This window comes from Lepisma saccharinum, chromosome 4 (assembly GCF_977018435.1).
Source record: "Lepisma saccharinum chromosome 4, izLepSacc3.1, whole genome shotgun sequence".
In the NCBI taxonomy this organism is placed as follows: domain Eukaryota; kingdom Metazoa; phylum Arthropoda; class Insecta; order Zygentoma; family Lepismatidae; genus Lepisma; species Lepisma saccharinum.
Genome location: NC_139232.1, coordinates 31,716,213 through 31,734,947, shown reverse-complemented (window position 1 = coordinate 31,734,947; position 18,735 = coordinate 31,716,213). Strand labels below are relative to the sequence as shown.

The 18,735-nt window shown below is 39.4% G+C and overlaps 1 protein-coding gene and 1 long non-coding RNA gene across 5 annotated transcripts in view; one reads left to right on the top strand and one right to left on the bottom strand.

The window, feature by feature from the left end:
• Positions 1 to 18,735, top strand: part of LOC145987127 (fibronectin type III domain-containing protein 5) — a 364,617-nt gene that overhangs the window by 183,620 nt on the left and 162,262 nt on the right. The gene's annotated exons all lie outside the window — the stretch shown is intronic.
• Positions 796 to 8,794, bottom strand: LOC145987126 (uncharacterized). 2 transcript variants are annotated; one of them, XR_014441622.1, is made up of 3 exons: positions 8,700 to 8,794; positions 6,571 to 6,733; positions 796 to 934 (listed from the first exon to the last, which is right to left on the bottom strand). It is a non-coding gene; the product is annotated as an uncharacterized LOC145987126 (long non-coding RNA). The 2 variants fall into 2 exon arrangements; XR_014441621.1 differs by lacking the exon at positions 796 to 934 and adding an exon at positions 6,005 to 6,107.

Here is an 18,735-nt window from a genome sequence, read left to right as displayed (position 1 = left end):
ATGTGAAAAAACACTGATACATCAGTGACTTTACAAGGTTTCGAGTCTGAGAACCTTAGCTTCTTAATTCCACATCGCCACCAATCCTTCCCGGAGAACGACCAAATGCTTTCAAATATGTTCAAGTGCTGCATTCAGTTCTATACCCTCGCTATTTTGCAATCTGTAATAAGGAAATTAACTCGTATTTGGCAATCAACAAAGTGCACCTTCAAGTAACACCTGGCCTGTACATTGAAGGGGTATTCTGCATGAAAGCAGATGCTCCATGTTTAGAAGAATTCTTAGGAAAATGTACTGGTCGAAAGTTTCCTGAGTGGCGTTGGTGATGGGGAAATAAACTCCCAGGGATTGGCGTCTATCATGCAGATGATTAATCCAGGGAAAATGTAGCCGAATGAAAGCTCCCGGCGAATAAGAGATGAACGATGAACATCCTTTACGTAGTTGAGCTTCGAATTTCCATTTCATGTGGTTAAGGACCCAACGAAGCCATCAACTTTGGGGACGATTATGGGAGTGGCAAACATATTCCATTGAAACGTAGATGAACCATTCCTATTTGGAAATGAATACATGGGAATGTGGAAACAATTTTATTTCCATTATCAAACTATACAAATAAAGATGGATGAGGTTGTGCATATTTCTAATACTATATCTTCTAGCTCTACTCTGGCCCTCTGTGCCTGGATTCCATGAAGCCCGTTTTGGCCTATGGCCCGTGTAAGAACCCGAAGATGCAACCCTCGCTCGAAGTGGGAATTCCTATACTCTGTCCCGGAAATCTCTGGAGCAGGCGAGCGATAACAAGTCTCTGCGCAAGTAGTGACTCGCTATCTCCTATTCTGTACCGACATGCGAGGCCTTGAGTAACAGACAGAGTATAGATGGGAGATGTTTTCTGAGTTTGAGGCTCTTCTTATGGATCAACCTGGAGACAATGAAGCAAGTGAGGAATGCTTGAGCAAATCATCTCAGCTGAGTGGATGCTTCTTTAATATTTTCTTAACTGGAGGAATAGCATCCCCCGTGTTCCCCTCACTTCAAGCACTGGGTTCAACCCTTCAAAGCACCTTATAAACGTCGAATCCCCTTACCGGTCTTCTCTGAATCTGCGTCACAGGTAGAGTTTGAGAGGAGAGGAAGAAGGTGCGACGAGTGCACCCTTAATAAACATTTTCCTTCTCTCCTTGAAATAGGCAATAGTTAGACTGGATAGTCCAATGAACTAACCTATTCTATAGCTATACACTGGTAATGGCGATAGACAATTTCTCTACGATAGCCAATTACTATCGACAAGTGCACCCTTGAGTGCACGGTTGACTCTCAAACTGACACCTGGCGGGAGAGAGCTCCAACAGTGCTACTCTTTAGCCGTCCAATCAGTACGCTTTGAACGGTAGGGGAAAGCGACGGGGAACAAAAAGGATTCGAACACGGCTTTAAGTCTTAGGCGAGATGTGAGGGCGCCAGAAGAAAAAGGAAAAGGAATATTCTCTGATGGGCCAGGCACATTTAATGTAGCCTACCGATAAAATAAATTCCTTCTAGAGTGCATATTTGAGACAAGGGTATTTATTTATCGAGATTTCTTGATTTTCAGTTAATGGACACATCGATCATTTATACACCCTTCCCCCACCTCTTTGTGGCACCTTAACCACGAGCCTCACCCGGGGCCATAAGTCGGGTGGAGGCTCCTGCGTTTCGAGAGACAAATGGTTGCAAACAAACTCATCGTCTACCACCTTTGCAGCAGAATTGAATTCGAAGGACATGTAACCTTTCAGATTTTGGAATATCATAGCGGTTTTTCGAAAAGCGCTTCGCTGCCGTCGGCCAAAGATCCAGCCGAGCCTTAAACCAAAACAAGTCTCATGGAACACAGGGCCTTATGGAAACTGTGGTATCACCCTCATCTGCCGCTCCCCTTCCCCTTCCTCTTCCCCCCTAAGATGAGGCGACCCTAAGAGAATGGAACCCTAGTTTCTCTTCCCGCCGTGGCCAAACAGACAGACCATCGATCGAGGGATTTTTTTTTTATTAAGGTAAGAAATGTCTTGAACCTGAAAGAAAATGATCTAAGACAATGTAACTAAAAGTGCAAAATCACTGAAGACTGGTGGGCGGGAGGAGGATCTTAATGTACACGCACGCAATAATGTTTACATTAATTGAACTTTAATAACAGAGAAAATATTAAACATGACTTGACTGAACTGTTTGCATTTGAAGCTGCAAGGTCTATGTTGAACATGTGTGAGAACACGTAAGTAAGCCTTCTTTTGTTTTGAGTCCCGTCACAGCCTGCCAAGCGGTAGTCATTAAAGTACGCAAAATGGCAGAGGTGAGATTTTTTTCTTTCGAGAAACGTAACTGGTCAAATATCCATCAAGATCTCCTGATTTAACACAGTTAAATTACTACCTGTGGGGAACTGTGATGAATGTTGTGTAGCCACAAAGCCAGAGACAGTGAGTGACGTGAGACATGCAATTGAGACAACCTACGCTTCCCTTCCCTCAGAAACAGTAACTGCTGTTTTCGATCTGTTCAGATTGCACATAACGTATTACTGCCAATGGTGGTCATTTTGAACATCTATAACTTTAAGGTATGTGACACCAAAAATACTTCGTGCTTTCTGTTATTAGTGTTCCTGTTACTGACGTTCAAAAAGTGTAAACACTATTTTTTGACATTCTATCAGATATTTATAAAGTAGCAAACTAATTCCTTTATTAACTGGTTAAAGAAGATAATAGAATATACATGTAATAGTTGTAATTCTATTATTATACAATAGTTGAAATGAAACAGTTGTTTAGTTTTCACTTTCTATTAATATAAAACAGTTAAATTTCATACTTATATTCGCCTTGCATTCTTGATTTTTTTAATTGTGCATATATTGCTGTTGATGTAGATCTGTTAATGATCTCTTGAAACAGAAACAGTGAGAAAGAAAGAGAGAGAGAGAGAGAAAAAGAGAGAGAGAGAAAAACCATCCAACACTCACAACCTCAACGCTTTGTGTGTGTTCTCGATATTATTCTTAGTAAAGTATATTTGAAGTCGAAACTAATTGCTATTATTTTGTTTCTGTATCAAAAACGACAATGTTATTGGTTCTCTTACCACGGAGGACTACAATGACTCCTACCGTAAAACACCACATGAGGTCATATATTTCAGTTTTAAACATCGAGTGAACGAGAAAATAGAAAACTGTTAATTTTTCTGTTCATTTTTTCGCTTTTTTAATAATTATCTTTCAAAGTTTATTCTTAGTGTAATTAGCAGTGTGGTAATCCAAAAAGGCAATATCAACTAGAAAATATAATACATCATCATACTGTACTGTAGCCTATAAAATACTACTGTAGACTGTGTTTAAATGCATTCATACATTTCTTAATTTTAAAAATGTTTTCTCTATAAATAACTGCTGTTTCTCGATCTACCAATGGTGGTCATTTTGAACAATTGTGCCAATTATGAATATATAATCGCCATGATCAGTATTTTACCTTGAGTGACAATCTTGTAGAATTTAATTAATTATTTCATGTATGAGAACCTAATCCAAAAATTATGGAGACAGCAACTTAAACGTTGCGCGAAACTACTGAAAATTTGGGGCTACTGCTACGGCCCTCCTGAGTAACTCCATCATCATTTGTATTCATTACACTTGAAAGCAGCCATTAAGGGTTATGCAAAAGTTAAAGAACGCCTTGAAGCTCAAAGACAGCTTCTGAATTCCCTGTAATGTGTTATGTCTCCTTTTCTTCTGTTATTTCTCTTCATTCTTTCCCTTTCCTTCTCGCATCTCTAATTCTATCTCATTCATTTCTACATTTCTCTCTCTTTCCTTTCCTTGTCGCGTCTTTATTTCTTTTCCTTCTCTTTATGCCTAGCCTTCACCTTTTCAGTTTTCTTACTTTCTCTGTCTCTCACTATCTTGCTGTCCTTGTCTGGCAGGTCTTCATTACTCTATCGATTCTTTATTTCACTTCCTTTTTTCATATTCTTTCTCTCTTTCTCTCTGCGTGACTTCTATTTTTGTTATATATTCTCTCTCTCTCTCTTTCTCTGTGTGTGACTTCTATTTTTGTTATATTCTCTCTCTCTCTCTCTCTCTCTCTCTCTCTCTCTCTCTCTCTCTCTCTCTCTCTCTCTCACTTAATCACTTAAGGGCACGGGGAATAGTTTCTGCGTCCAGCCAGACGCGAGAACCCAGAACTCCTCCTCCCCCACCGACCTTTTGCTGCGACAAGCTGAAGAAAGAGCTCTCGGCGCTGGATGGTAGTAGGAGCGGGAGAAAATTTAGCATTACACTTATGGGTGTATTATTTTACTTGTTGCCATTGGGAATATCAAACTTCCGAGGTTGTAGGAAAACACATCAGCGGGAACAGGACATGCTTAAGATTTGGCAATTTGAATAGCTGTAACTTTAAGTTGTTTGTCCACAAGGTATACATGGGAGTTTTAATTATTCTTCATATTTCTTGCAGATCGTATCTAGCTTAATAATCAACTTATAAAACTGTCCCTCTTTGCCTTCAGAACGTACGTCTAAGTTTACTATTTTAACCCCCCCCCCCCCCACACACACACTCATCTACCCAAGGGCGCCCGCAAAGTGGTCTAGAGGGACACTTGCTCCCCTGAGATTATCTGGAAATGTTCATTTAATTCGAATGGTGAAATAGTAGTGATATTTAATTACAAATAATATTGTTTTCTGTGGTATACAGCTGTAAATTATAACAATTAACTATGTAAACGAGATAACATTTTATCCAGAGACATTAGAATCACATTGACAGCCGTAACTAGGATTGTGCAGACGGATGAAAATCGGATCTGAACGGGATATTTTATAATCCCGACTTTCGAGACTGAAAAAATTCGCCGTTTTCCGACCAGGTCGGAAATTTTCGATATTTCCTGATGCGGTGAAAAATTCAAATTCTGCATACAATTTCCTTCTCAAGTGATTATTTTTTCACTTCCGGAATAAAGACCGCCAACTTAAAAAAAATTATATCGTACTTATGGTGCAGAAAATGCCAAGAATTAATCACTTTTGAATACGATCCTTTGGAATTTATTGACTGTTCGGGATCCCGAAAAGTCGGAATATCATTTCTCAAAGCTGGGATCTGCCTTGACAAATTTGAAATGCCTACTCTTTGTTAGAGTACCCTTCAGAACGTAAAAACATAGATAAGAGGTGGGATGAAAGAGAGCGGATTTAGTGGTGTCTTTCTTATAAGTTTGTATTGTGAATCTGAAAAGCATTTAATAAGACAAAGAACTGGTCATGAACAAAGTTATAAATGTTCATGGAAGGAAAGCAAAGTGAATACAGTTTCTATTTGAGTACTGGACTCAACTCTGAACTTGTCAACAACGTCCAGGCATTTTCAATTCAATTTCATGATTTGTATAATAATAATAATAATAAAATGTAAAATTTAAGTTTCTATCAGTGAAGGGCAACACCCAACCCAACACCCGAGAATAAATTCTGCGCCTGCCCTTCCCCCAACAGGAGGATTTTATCTTGGCGTCCACTGGTCTGGTCTCGTTCTCATTCCCATTTTTAAGAAATCATCTCGGTCTCGGTTCTATCACTCTTTTCCAACACTAACAAGGACTTTTATCCTTTCCGTTATAACCACTTTTGTTTTTCTGAAAGTGCCTCTCCTGTGTGACTAGAAGGGTATATATATATATATATATATATATATATATATATATATTCAAATTTCAGATACAGCACTTGTAAGGACATTTTACACTGAAAATAATAATAAATCAACAAGAACAAGTCAAGATGGTTTTAGGTAAAAACAAATGGGGATACATATAAACAGATAAGACATAAACTAGGAAACAAACAAAAGATTTACATATTCGTTCTTAGAGAAGATCGGAAAATACTTTCAGGGGCAAAAATGTCGATGTTTGTAGATAGTTTATTATACGTAGAACTGTGGCAGCCTGTGGAACAGAGAGCGCTGTATAAGGGAAAGCATAGCGGTAGAGTTGTGGAACAATTCAGTGTTTCGGGTCGATCGAGTTGAATTCTGTAAGAAGAAATTCAGATCTTAGTTTTCCATTGATGATTTTATAGAAACATTTCATATCGGCAATATCGCGTCAGGTCTGGGGTAACTGAATGTTCAAAGTAGTCAGGATGTCAGGTTTCTGAAGATGCTGCAGAGAAGGAATTCTATGACAAACAATAGCGGTAAAGAAGCTGAGGACGGAACCCATGCTAGAAAGATTTGTATTGAATGCCATGGCCCAGACCGGAGAGCACTATTCGAGAATGGGAGAAATGGATGACTTGAAAAACAGGCTAAGAGAAGTTGGAGTATCAATTTCAGTGAATCTGTAGAGGAGGCCTAAGAAGCGAATTGCACTTTTAGTTGAAGCTGTGTGTGATGTGTTCCTTAAAGTTCTTACGCCATATGCATATCAAAATTCACGTTGCCATTTGGATTGCATATTATTAATGAAATTATGTAAATAAAAAACAATTCTCACCTACTGCTCGTACAGTTCCCCCTCTTGCAAGGTACTGTTTCTTCCGTTCTCCTATTTCATTAGCTTCTGAGGAGGCATCGAAGTCGTGAAGTCGATCTTCGCTGTCATCAATCAGGAAGTCTTCGATTGGTGGATTCTTTTTCCACTCGTCGAAGCCTGTCATCTAAGAAAGAACAATGTATTCGTTTTACTATCCTATGGGCACAATTTTCACTGTAATAACACAAGGAATTGTTCAAGATGTAGCTGTAATTGTAATATTCTGCCTCAGGACATATCTACGCGTTTAGATTCTCTCAAACAAGCATAACTTGCTATTTTCCTAATAGGGACAGTGTACGAATTTATTTATTTATTTAATTACTGCCTCAACAGAGCTAAATCCTCCAGGTTACGGAAGGTAGATAAGCAATCACACACAATATAAGTTTATACACAAAAAACATAATAACATAAATACAACCAATACAATTAACATGCGTACAAACATAAACAGACTGATAATAATAGGGTGAATCAACAAGTAAGTTACACCCGACCCGTGTTTCTGTACTAAGAGAGATAAAATAATCACGCTTGGTGGAAACACTCTCTGGAATGTTTTCTTCACACACCAGAAGCAGCCATGCTTCAGCTGGTTTAGTATGCGAGTAGTCACAGTGTGAGTACGACGCGTCGTATTGAGCTGGCGTCCAACATTGAGGTGCGCTCCGTCGTCCGATTTTTGTGGGCACAAAGGCATAGTCGGAGTGAAATCCATCACCAAATTGTCGAGGTGTATGATGAGAATGCGATGTCACGCCCCATTATCGCAAAATGGTGCCAGATGTTCGAAGAGGGAAGATCGAACCGCGTGTCGGGCGGCCTGCAACTGTGAACACTATCGACAACACGGAGCGTGTGAATGCAATCATTGTTGCTAACCGCCGCGTGAAAATTAAAGAGATTACAAATGAACTGAACATATCCTATGGTAGTGCGCCTATGCTGATTCGTGATCAGATGGGTTATCGTAAACTGTGCTCTCGCTGGGTGCCGCGCTTGTTAACCGACGGGCACAAAATCAACGTTTTGATGCTGCGCTGTCATTTCTTCGGCGTTATTCCACGGATGGTCCGCAGTTTCTGAGCAAAATCTTCACAGAAGATGAGTCCTGGATGCACCAATACTCTCCCGAGACAAAGAGGGCACCCATAGAATGGAGACACAAGGATTCGCCACCACCAAGAAAAGTCAAAACCTGTCCAAAAAAAAAGGTCATGTTGACGTTTAAAAAAGCTGAGAAAAGCCATTAAAGATGAAAGGCCCGGAAAATTGAGTGATGTGGTTGTTCTTCTTCACGAAAACGCTACCCCCCATACATCTGGTGTCACACAGGATTTACTACAGAAATTCAAGTGGGAAGTGTACTCACCCTCCCTATAGCCCAGGTTTGGCACCTTGTGACTACCACCTCAAACAAGACCAGGGTTTCGCGTCAGATGAGGAAGTGCAGGAAGCAGTCTCAAAGTGGTTCAAAGAAATTGGACGGAATTTTTACACACAATGAATCGAAAAACTGGTCACACGATACGAAAAGTGCTTGGAACACATTGGTGACTCTATCGAAAAAATGTGTTTTAATTATTTTTTTTTTTTTACAGGTTGTTAAACTTACTTTTTGATTCACCCACGTACAAGTATATAATCATAAATAATCGAATTAACCATTTTAAGGAAAAATTCCCACACACCCTCCTATGGGCACCCCGGTTTGAACACCTTGCCAATCATTTTTAAGCGCAGCAGAAAAAGGCAACGCTAATATGTTTTTTGTGGCTAGACCGCTAAGAACAGTGAACTGCCAAATAGACTAAACTTACTTTGTCTTTGTGTATGAGTGAGCTTCTGTTAGTACTATGTGAATCTTTATTTTTAAACCAAAGTAAGGTTTTCGTATTGCAACAACGCAGGAGATGATAATTTAAACTTATTTGTTTACGAACACACTCACGCTGGTAATGATAGTCTATGTTATGCACAATTTGAAATAGCGAATTTTGGCGTTTGTGTCTTTTGGTTTTATTTTATATATTCATGGACGAATTGAACACGCAACTTATGATTTAAAAAAAATTATCACTAATAACCTTCATCCAGTGCAATTGCGAGTTGTTAAAGTTTGGGTGATAGGAGTGCAGTATACATTTAGTTATTTTTAAGCCATACTTATTTTGTTTTCCTTGTTGATAGATTTCGGCTTCAACTTCTGTCTTACTGTGAATAGTCAATAACTTGTGAAATTTATTTTTAAGTCACTGACTTTTTTTTTCATAGCTATTTTGGCAAGATCAGCTCTGGGGAAACGGTTAGAATGTCGTCATTGTTGTTCTGGTATATTGTTACAAGTCAACAATGTAAATGTTAAGGCTCGGTGAAGGATTGCGATGTTCTAAATTGTTTGAAATCAGAGAATTGCCAGAAAAAAAAACTGTTCGGATTGACTCGGCGAAGTGTGGTATCGCTGGAAGGGTAGGCACAGGCATGTGAACTGGGAGGGGAAGAGAGAAGCAGTAATTTCATTGTTTCAGAAAGCTCCAAGTCTAGCGAGTACCAGTGTTTCAAATTCCCGAGATACTAGATTGTCTATGGTTCCAGGAATTTATGGTAAAAACTAGTACAGCGTGTCCGAAAAATAACTCCGGGGTTTCAAACAGCAATATATTAGGTGTAAGCACTTAGGCTTTCGGATCTTACTTCAAGCTGTAGGTCCATTCTCTATTAGCCTTTCTGTGCATAAAATGGACTTAAAAAGAAACTCAAGGAAACAAATAATTTTGTTGAGGATACAATGATGTTTTGAGCGTAATCGTGCAGCGACAACAAGCAAGTTTTATTTCACATATTTCTCACCAGATAGCAGCAACGTCACATAGCAGTACGGATTAAACTGTTCATAGAAGTCGTGCAACCGATGTCCAGAATAATGGATAGCCAGAGAAGGTCACATTCCTTGGCCACCGCGAAGTCACGTTTTGCCGCTAATGGATTTTTTTTTTCGTTTGAGGCTACATTGTGTATCAAGAAAATGTCCCGTCACTTGACCACCTGCGCCAAAGAATAACCACAACCATAGGTAAAGTGGAGTATTGGCTTGATATCTGTAGGGCTGTAAATGGTGCACACACACATTGAATTACACTAAAATCATTGAAACTGTGAACATTGTACTGCCATGAAATACGTTACATGCACGTACGCAGGGCCTCCCCGATGGCGTAGTGGTAGATTAGCCTTTCTGTGCATAAAGTGGACTTAAAACAACAATTCATTCATTCATTCATTCATTCATTCATTCATACGTGCACGTACAATTCAACATGCGATAAACAACTTGAACTCTAAACCACGGATTTGTATTTAGGACACCCTGATACGTACAGATAGATAATGCAACAAGCGCATATAAACTTTCAAGTAATTGCCGAATGATTCACTCACCATCTTCTATGTATAATAAGATTCAAATTATTTACTATCTTTCCTGGCTGTCAAGTTGCACGCTTCAACTGACAGTTGGTGCCAATGTCGTTTAAGAGTTAATCAATATTACATCTACCTTTGGCACCCTGCTGGCTTGGACTGAAAGAACGGAAAGTGCTTGGGGTGAAATGGAGCCATTTGTCATCGCTCTCTGGCAAGCGTTGGGAAGGAGCCAGGAGTCGGGTTCCTCTGCAGGAGATCTTCTCCAGACAATTCGCTCGGCTGTTCCGCCTTTTTGTTGCTTGTTCAGCATCACAATGCAGGTTATGTTGCGGATGCGCCAGTAAGTCCCGTCACAATGCTTTTTTTACTCACTTCAGTTACATAATTGTTTTGAGATGTAACTCTAGCCATAAAATACCAGAAAGTAAGGAGATTCATTATTGGTTGTTATATTTAAAAATTATTATTGGTGTGTCAGCACTTACCCTATTTGCTTCCTTCAACTAATACGAGAACAAGATTCTTAACAACATCAAATGTTAATTGAAGTCTGTAATTACGAGAGGATGTCAGCAGACAGATCGCTATAAAAATTTCTAAAACAGATACAAACTTCAAACCATTGCTACATTCACATATACTCTTAGGACTCACAGGGCCTCCCCGATGGCGCAGTGGTAGCGTCGTCACCTTGTAATCAAGGGGTCCCGGGTTCGATACCCGGTGGTTCGGATCCCACTTTAAACCGTAGGTCCAGTCCAGTACTGTGCATAAAGTGGACCTAAATCAACAAATCAATCAATCAATCAATCAATCTTAGGACTCACAGGGCTTCATCAATAGTGTTGTGGTAATACTGTCGCCTTAAGTCACTTTGCCCACACAAACACACAACAGCGCGTTTCTCTTCGACTGTATGCTCTTTGAGAATGGTCACCATGGTAAGGGGCACAGTAAATTACGTAAACTATCATAAAAGCCTGATAATTGCACGTAAGGTTGGTACACATCGTTTCCAAGCAATATTTTTTAGGAAAAATGCCTTGCTTGTTATCCCTAGAAACAATTATTTGCTGCAACGTTTTGAACGTTTCAGGTTTTGTTTTGAGACCACTTGATTCTCAGTGGTAAACGTACAGTTTAAAGTGGGATCCTAATAATTAACTGCCTTTACTGGGAATCAAAACCATGACTCCTTCATTACACGGCGACAACATTATCACTGCCCCATCGGGGAGTGCAGATGTCTAAACAGGGGGTCCAGTATTCAATTCCGGTGGAAGGACATTTCATAGTGGTTCGGGTTCCACTTCAAACCCTTAGTGCAGTGCCTATTAGCCTCTATGGGCATAAATTGCTCTTAAACCTTTGCCCCTGATGACTCAAATAAACAGCTTATATGTTTTATTCCGTCGCTGTACCAGTGTCCCAATACCCTGAACATTTTACCGCTTTAGGATCTCTTTACATTTTATTTTTTTTATCTCAAATTCTTTAAGTAAGTCACTTTGCCCACACAAACACACAACAGCGCGTTTCTCTTCGACTGTATGCTCTTTGAGAATGGTCACCATTTTCGACACTGGAGTTTACCTGTCGTTTTCTACCTACATTTAAACTGAATTGTACTGCCACCTGCTGACATCTTTTAAAATTAGAATTGGAATTAGAAATTCTTTATTCATGGTCTTCAGCGTGTGTATGCTCCATCACCTAACTCGCAAAACTTACACAATCAGATAAACAAAACCATAATACTACTATGATAAAGGGTGATCCATAAAGAACGCCGGATTTGAAAAGGACGCCATATTCTTTTTGTTTGGTTGGCAGCATTGTTGGTGCGATTGTTGTTATCAGTTATCATTGAGGTTTTGTGTTGAGAAGCGTTTCAGTTGTTCTACTGTTTGTGTGTGTTGTTAACGCCATGGAAAGGTACAGTAAGGAACAGCGAGTTTTGATTGTCAAAACGCACTACAAGAATGGTGAAAGTTTCGCGGTGACTGTTCGGAAACTCCGTACGATACTTGGTCATCTTCATGCACCGAACGAATCAACTGTTCGTAGGTTGATCAAGAAATTTGAAGAAACTGGATCAACAGAAGACATCAAAAGCCCTGGACGCCCTCGAAGTCGCCGGAGTGAAGCAAACGTTGCTGTTGTGCGTGATTCTGTTGCTGTGAGTCCTGCAAAATCGTATCGCCGTCGTGCTCAAGAACTGCATATGGCGCCAACAACAATGCAAAGAATCTTGACGAAAGATCTGCACTTGCACGCGTACAAAGTGCAGTTAACGCAGGAACTGAAACCAGCGGATCATGGAAAACGACGGCAATTTGTCGACTGGATCCTTGAAAGGGAACGAGAGAACGAGGGTTTCGCAAAGCGCATCATTTTCAGCGATGAAGCTCATTTTCATTTAAACGGGTTCGTAAAAAGTAGAATTGCCGAATATGGGGATCTGAGAACCCAAGGGTGATTCAGGAAAAGGAAATGCATCCTCAGAGAGTTACGGTTTGGTGTGGGATTTGGAGTGGGGGTTTGGTCGGTCCTTACTTTTTTGAAGACGAAAAAGGAAATGCTCTGACAGTGAATGGAATTCGTTACCGTGCAATGCTAACTGATTTTCTTTGGCCTCGTTTGGATCAAATGAACATCGAAAATGTATGATTCCAACAAGACGGCGCACTTGCCACACTTCAGAAGAAACAATCAATCTGCTGCGTGAGAAGTTCCCGGACAGAATAATCTCGTTGCGAGGAGACCAAACCTTCCCACCTCGATCTTGTGATTTGACACCATGTGACTTTTTCTTGTAGGGGTACACCAAGTCACAAGTTTACCAGAACAAACCCCGAAATTTGTTGGAACTTAAGCAAGAAATTCGACGTGTCCTCAACACACTTGATGGGGAAATGTGTGATCGGGTCATGGTGAATTTCATGGACCGAGTGATTGCGTGTAGGGCTAGTAGGGGGGGCCATATGCCTCATATTGTTTTCCATGTTTAAACCTTAATATCTCCTGAAGAGAATGGTATGTGTTTCGTGCTTTTTTTTTTTTCAAAAATAAATTTCATTTATAGCAACTTCAAATCCGGCGTTCTTTATGGATCACCCTTAGATACCCAATTACATTTATCCCTACTAAATATTCCGGTAACTAACACTACAAGTATAAAACAATAAATACAATTTTACTCATTCACACAAATGAAAAGATATTCATTTCTGGTTGAAATCCTTTATGTATGTGTATTCGATTACCTGTCTGTGACTTATTTACTTACTTCTTCCATTGTAACACGTCTGGAATATAATTGTTGTTAGGAAACTGAACTCCTTAGACATAATTAAGAACATAAAGAAGTACATGGGCACTCAGAATTAATTAGGTAAATACGACAACACATGTACCACCCAGTATCAGCACCCATTCCGCCGCTACTGGTGAGCCCAATTTGAGAGTTCAATATGGAGCCTTATTGGCTTTTACTTTTGAGATCACCACCCCCAAAATAATGGTATTGTTGTCAGAAAGGAAAGTCGTCGACACTCGAAGAGAAGAGAACTAGCGGCTCGTGCCTAAAATAACAGGTGAAGAAGTTCGTTTTGTAATGGTTCTGTATTTCTAACGAACTTCTCGATATTAATAATGCAACAAGTTCCTTGAAATTTCCACGATTAAGCGAAGGCACGCTTTCGTCGTGACCCCTGAACGCAAGTTCTTGTTTACATAAATACAGCGTTGCGTCAACTATTAATTGTAGGAAAAGCCTATTTAATCTTACATTTTCATTGAACCGTACATGTAAAAGCCTACTATTTTCTTGAAGGGCATCTGCTATGGTATTCCTGTTTTTTTTCAAAAACTTTGAATTGTAATTTACACTTTAAATGTTCCATCGAATCATTGCGCTTATGCAGAGAACGCGTTATATTGACAAAATCGTTATACCCTTCTTTATTCCACACATTGTATTTGTTACTAACAGTAAACAAAGCCAGCAGAACAACGATTGCAAATAACGACTACTACACAACCAAGGAAAGTCGACAAACCAGGAACTTTTAAATTTAATGTTGTACGATTTCCCTGCCTTTTTGTTCTCTCGCTTAACTGATATTTGAAGAATGTCAGTGGGCCCCCCACAATTTAAAACGTCTTTTTTGTCTTCATCCGTCCATCTGGAAAATGGTGTCTGCAACAAATTACACACTAAGTCATTTACTGGGTTCATTGTAGAAACCACAGCTCAACACATGAACACAACACACGATAGGAAACGCGAAACACACACGCGGAACAAGATCTCGCGAGAACGCAAAGATTTTGCCACAATCACTGGATGCAATGTTTTCTCCGACGAGAGAACTGCTTCACGTAGAAGGCGACACCCGTTCAAGGCCAACGCTAGGTGACGTCACCGTTGCCATGACAACCGGCTAAGTTTTCCGCAACCTGGCGGCATTTGCTCTTGGGTTGTTTTATGCTACGACGAACTCTTCACGTGCGTAGCGCCGAGCGGCGTATTATTGAGTATTATCGTGTGCGTTCTGCTGGGAAATAGTTTCATTTAACAAGCAAATGAAAAATGTCAATATTACTTTGAAAATTAGGTGAAAACATCTGCACTTGTTGCACTTGGCCAGCCGCCACTGAAGAGAAGAGAACAAATATACTATAAGCACAGAGCATGTAAAGTTTTGATGGTCTACTGTTTGTTCTACAATTCAGATAATCTAATTAAGATCGATTCATTTCTAGTGTTTACTACGAAAAGGGCTGAGAATGTCCAGGCAAAGTTCGTCAATAGACTTCCGTGGACGTTAGGTGGTTTATTGTTTGTGAGCGCGCTGCTGTCTCATTTGGAGTAGTTCTTCAAGGAATTATTATTATTGTCAGTGGCGTTTCGTCCCTTGGGGCTTCCGGGGCTTAGCCCCTAAAGAAAAACGGACGTATTGACGTAATTATCAATCACCATAACGCATAACTATCACACAGTCTTTTAAAAGGCGATTTTTACCCACGTAAATTCATGGTCTGTTGCAATGGATACGACAGCGCTCCTAGCAGCATTGATGTCTATCGTTTTCCGGGGCACGTCGCAAAGGAAGGCGTGGCCTACACCCACCTACGCTACAGTGAAGGTCACGTGCTAGCTAGAAGGGGAGAGTCCAATGGATTTGAGTGCTGATTCGGGGCTAGTTCCTTCGCGTCGCGTTCGATCTCGCGTGTTGTACTCTAGTGTTGTGGTGGCTTTCATTCGCTATGTTTGAGTGAGTTTGGCAGGGTTGATGTTCGAACACAAATTGATGAAGGACATAGGCTGTCAATTACAAGACACAATGCATTTGTCCGGAAAAATAGGCATATATTAAATAGAATTATCGATTGTTTAAAATTCTGTGGTCGACATGAACGACATCTACGAGGACATAATGAAAGAGAGCAATCTTTAAACAGAGGCATCTTCCCAGATTTAGGCTATTATCCCTTCATAGAAGAGGGAAAACTAAAGAGGGAACTTCGTGTTCTTTATTGTAGTGAAGAGTTGAAAAACATAAACTCTATCAGTAGATTGCATTCATTTTTTATTTAAAATTATTTAGAGGGTACCTTTTCAGAAACAGTAAAAATGACAAACATAGTTTTAATAACTCCAGTGGCAACAGCTGAATCTGAACGATGTTTCAGCACATTGAAGCGTATTAAAACCTGCTTAAGAAATGCAATGGGACAAGACAGACCAAATGCCTTGGCACTTGCTTCCAATAGAGATAGAATACATTTCAAACATAGAGGGCTTCAACGAAAAAGTAATAACAAAATTTGCTGAGCAGAAGAACAGGAGTCCACGTTCGTAGAAAGGTATGTTTCACAACAATACCTGTTTCTTTTGTAATCATGTGAATTGTCATTATATTTTAAATTCTTTAAAAAAATAAGTCCAGTTCTGTAGTTTAGAAGAAGATGAATACACGTTTTTTTTTTTTGTAATTCATGTAACTTGTCATTACATTTTAAATTCTTTCAAAAAAGTAAGTCCAGTTTTGTAGTCTAGAAGAAAAAAATACCTATTTTTTGTAATTCATGTGAATTGTCATTATATTTTAAATTCTTTAAAAAATAAGCCCCGGCCAAATTTGAGGCCACGAGACGCCACTGATTATTGTTATTATTAAGTATTCTAAACAGCAAACTAGCAAGTGGTAGTGTTATCTCGTGTCTAGCGTCTTACAAGTAAAGAGAGACAAATTGAAATAAATATATTTAAATATTTAAAGCAGAAAATCCCTGAAAAAAGGTGTTAGTTGGGAGATAAGTGAAACCATTGAAGCGTCTGGAATTTAGTGCAAAACTGTTTCTAAAATTCGCAGCGAAGCGATAGAAGGTCCTAACTAGAGCAGACAGAGAATAACGCAAAATACAAAGACTTTGTCCGAGGAGCTGTGCGGCTGAAAGTCAACCACTTTTTCTTTTCCAGTATTCCTTCTCCAACCCTTCAATATGTACTGCGGGCAGTAAATGCTCTCTCTTCTTTGCCAAATTTTATGAAAATAACGTCTCTCAGAGGTATATTGTTTATACCGACGAGTCGTGGATTAATGCTGGTGTTACTGTGCAAAAACAATGGAGGGAAAAGACAATAAACACTGTACAATAAGTCTCTCTTTGAGGCCTTACGAGAGGTTTGTGAGCACCTACATGTCGAGGGGCGAGATTTGCTTTTGTTCATGCCGGTAATAAACACGGTTTTGTTCTAAATGCAAAACCATTTTTTTGTCGAAAAAACATTGCCGACGCACACTATGAAATGTATGAAAAGTATATTCGAAAACAGTTATTTCCAAATTTTCCTCCAGGGTCCATCATTGTTCTAGACAATGCATCGTATGGGAGCCGAAAGAAAGAACAGCTGCCCACTACATCATGGAGAAAGGTTGATATGCGAAAATGGCTGCAGACACACAATGTCAATATGAAGGTGAAATGTAAAAAGAGATCTGATGAACATTATAAAAATACGCCGCTGTGTAAGTACAATATGTAGAAAATAGACGAAATTGCAAAAGATCTTGGCCACACAATCGATTACATATCTGACTACGAGTTTAATCTCCACAGAACTTATTTGGGCCCAGATCAAGCACTATGCGAGTTCCAGAAATAACTCTTTCAAGTAAAATACAAAACCGCCAGTAACGGTCTTTCTTCATTGGATTCCGAATTTAGTGGTACTGTAAGTGCATAAATCTTTATAATTATTTTACTATTTCCTATTTAGTTAATTTAAAAGTAGCGTTTCTTAGTTTCGTCGAACTTAATCTCTTGTATTAAACAGTAACGGCGAATCACAAGCTTTTGTTTCGGTGTATACTACATAAGACGTCCAATGCCTTCTTCGCTGCGTAGTATGCGGCAACACTGTCACCATAAGACCCACAGTGAACTCTTAAGTTTCACTCACCAATAGCAAGAAAGAAAAGAAAAACTAGGTAATGACTGCACTCAAGAAAATATCTTCACACAATTTTCTGGTACCGTTATTTGACAGGGCACGATGCCACAGAGGAAAGTGCAGCATTGTTAATGGAAAATAAACAAGAAGAAACTGAAGTAGCGGAGTTCACCTGAGTCGAAATTATAAATAGTTTTTTTTTATGTAACCTGGAATGGGTACCATTCTCGAATCCTTGGTCCATTAGAACACACGCCTTGAACCATAAATCTATCTTTCGGAATAGAATGCATTGCAAACACAAGTTCCATAGCTTTCAACATTCCGACATAAGACACGGGGTAATGTTTTCAATTTGCTCTCAAATTAAGAGAACCAGATGAAGGTGCTAAAAATCCAAGTGGAAAATTAATGGTTGATTTTTTTCAGAAAATCTCAATTACTTGAATTGCTTGGGGAAAAGAAAGCTGTTTCCAACGAAATCAAGAAATTTTAATTAAGGGTTTCTTTTTTCTCCTCTTGAAATGGAAATGGAAATGTCGAGAGCAGTTAGATCACGTGACCCTTTGGAACCTGATGTAACTTCTCACGGGTTGTCGGGAACGGGTCAGCAGAGTCCAATAAGGAAGGCATGGACTTCGTGAAAAGTGCGTCGGACAGGGTCAACTGTAATGTGCGAGGATACTTCAAATATCGAAGCAGAATATAGTTCTTACAGCATTTCATTTTCACACAAACTTATATTCCAACAGTTCAACTAACTCCTACAAGTCTGTTGGCTATAAATCCAAACTCATCTTAACTATTTATTCTGCTACTTTATAATGAAAACTAACGTGTCTTACTCTCAACCAGCGTCGTAGTTGCTCTCACAGACCAATTCCTACTCACAGACCAATTCACTGTAGAATTTTCCATGTAATATGCCTAAGCGTTAGTTATTGTGTCATATAGGAAATTATTTAAAAATACTTTAGGTAGCTTGAAAGTATTTTCTCTTGTTATTCTTTAAGTAATACAAGGACTGTTAAAAAACAAACGGAACTTATACAAAAATTGAGAAACTCCTAATATTCACCAGCTATTTGGCCTCTCCCCTTCAAAGTACTCCCCTCCATTGTGCACACATCACTCCCAGCGTTTCTTCTAGTTCTGGAATGCCTGCTGGAACTTTAGTTTTGGAATGGCCTGAAGGTCCCTTAGCGAATTCTCCTTCATCTCTTTTATTGTCTTGAATT